General features: G+C 32.7%; 1 non-coding gene across 1 annotated transcript; it reads right to left on the reverse strand.

Moving 5' to 3' along the window:
* Positions 1 to 238: 238 nt before the first annotated feature.
* On the reverse strand, positions 239 to 440 carry LOC145246311 (U2 spliceosomal RNA). The gene has a single exon (XR_013863121.1). It is a non-coding gene; the product is annotated as a U2 spliceosomal RNA (small nuclear RNA).
* Positions 441 to 2,667: the final 2,227 nt, after the last annotated feature.

Genomic DNA, 2,667 nt, shown 5'->3' on the forward strand with positions numbered 1-2,667 from the left:
CTACCCCAACGGAAGCGAGAAAGTGAACCCTGTCTGCTCGATCCACTGGGAGAGCAGCGAAAATAGACAAAGTTTTGGCCTGGCAGGTCAGAGTGCTGCTCAGGCAATTAAGTGGTGAGAAATTAGACCATCCCCTGTCTCTAGAAAGAAAAAACGCATGCAAAAACGAAAAAAGAAGGTCTCAACTACCAGCTAGTGGTGTTGGTCCCGAGATTCCAGTCTCCCAAAAGAAAGGATCGGTTTTCGGGTCCAAGCTCCCACAAATGTGGAGTCGGTCCTTTAGGCCCTGAGTCCCCAAAGGAGAGGGTCGGTCCTTGCTAACAAAAGTTAGTATGAAAAAGCACCTTAACCTAGCCTGAAAGCCCGGTGGTGGGTCAAGTTTCGTAACTGAGAGAACAGATAATACACTTTGATCTTGACCAAAAGGCCAAGGAAGGAATTGTTTTATTAATGTTATCAACTGTGTTAAAAAAAAAAAAAAATTCGTCGCAGCTTTGTTTTTCTTTTTTGTTTTTTTTTTATGTTTTGATTTAATAAAAATATCGTTAGTAGCGTCCTAAATAATGAGATGACAAAAATGAACGAATCTCTTAGTAAAATGGAGTTGTCTCTGCACTATGACTTCGTAAAAAAAAAAAAAAAAAAGCGCCGGGACAAGTCTGATTCCTCACCGTTTCCTGAAACAGACTCGCAGGGAATTTAGTAGACTAGAAACAAATATAATGAAGATGAAGCCCGTAATCATTTTTTTTTTCTTATGTAAATATTAAAATATATAGATAAATAAAAAAAAAAAGTGCTAATTTTATAGGTGATATTTAGAGATATAAAAAGAGAACAGCCTTATTTTGATTTTTTTTTTCTCTTAGTATGTTTTCTGCGAAAATGCTTTTCCGTTAGCCATCGTCAGCTTGCGAACTCAGTCATATTTTTTAAAAAAAGTTTCCTTTATAAAAACAGATAAAGTAACTCAAAAGCAGATTATACAGCAAAAAGTAAGTATTACTACTGATTTCAGTATCAGTTTTTAGCGCATTTTCACAATACGTCAAAAGTTTAAGGGAGATAACTACATTCACTAAGCGAATGATCATAATGAAAATGTACACAACTATTTTTTTTTCGAAGTGACTATTCGCAGCCGGCTGCGGCTATTCTAAAATGCTATTCGCAGCCGGCCGGCGGCGAAACCGGAAGTTGTCGAGAGAAACGCGCTTAGACATTTTGTAAACATTGTTTTTAAAAAGAAGTTGTCGGAGAAACGCGCTTAGACATTTTGTAAACATTGTTTTTAAAAAATAAAAAATAATACTTCTATTATGTTTTAAACGACTGTAATAGTTTATTTTGGAAGTATATTTCATAAGGAAAATAAACAACCCACTTTAAAAACAGAAATTACGAGTTTTATATATTTTATTCGCAGTTTTTTGTTGGGGGTGTCAAAAATTCCTCCTAAAATTCTGATACACCTAGCGGGCGGGCAACGAAGCCTGTAAAATGGCGACAGGTAGACCATCTAAACGGTAAATTTGCTGTGGGGTTGATTATCAGATTCGTTGTCAGCGACCCGAAAACCTGTGTAAGAAGGCAGGACTAAAGTGATCGGTGTTATGAAAGAATGGTAATATCGCGGTTCAAAAATATCAGTAAATGCGCTAATTTTATTAAAAATAAACTTTGCCAAAAAACGCAAATTATTTACTAAAAACAAAAATATTTCGCAACTGAGCAAGTGATAAGCCACGCCCATGCCGTTCTCTGCATGAGTACCCCAAATTCTCCGCTGTGTTAGTAATGAAAAACTAAAACAAATAATTAAAATGAAAAGACATGTTAAATTCTCCGCTCAAAATAAAAAATGGGAGAGAGAAAAATTAAATTCGCCACTGTGTTGGTAATTAAAAATTAAAACAACTTATTTTTTACTTGTAAACTGGTTTATTAATTGTAGAAAACAAAAATAAACGGGAGAAAAAAGCAGCTCAAAATGAAAGAAATTGTTAAATTCTATTACAAAAGAAAACAAATTATTTTTACAATTCTAGCCAAGAATTTACTTAAGATTTGTCTGACGTCACTTCCGGTCAGCTGATGCGACCGGCTGCGAATAGCATTTTCGAATAGCCGCAGCCGGCTGCGAATATCAACGGCCTTTTTTTTAATTATTATTTGAGACTTTTAGCTGTCAATTGCGTCTTTTGTTTTGTTTTATTGTCAATACACATTAAAAATGTATTTTTAAAAGATGTCTTTATTGTCGACGTAAAAATGTTTAAATTTTTAAATTAGGTAAACCATCTTTTCACTTTTTAGAGTTTATTTAAAAAAAAAAAATGCTTCAACAAGATAAAAAAAAAAAGAAAAAAAAAAGGAGCATTTTCGACAAGACTGGAGTTTAGGTGGGAAAATACTCTCGAACCATCCATGTCATAAAAGGAACTAAATTCATCCATTTTTAATGATAAACTATATTAATATAAATAGAAATATTAAATTATCAGAAAATATAACAAAATTTTAACGATATAAATAGAACATTTTATAAATGTAAACTATGAAAACCTTTTTTATTTTTATTTTTAGCAATACAAATAGAATATTTTATAATTTTAATATATGAAAACTTTTTTAAGCTTAAGTTTAAACAATATAAATTGTTGCGGA

This window comes from Euprymna scolopes, chromosome 23, assembly GCF_053919585.1.
Source record: "Euprymna scolopes isolate OS-2025 chromosome 23, ASM5391958v1, whole genome shotgun sequence".
In the NCBI taxonomy this organism is placed as follows: Eukaryota; Metazoa; Mollusca; class Cephalopoda; order Sepiida; family Sepiolidae; genus Euprymna; species Euprymna scolopes.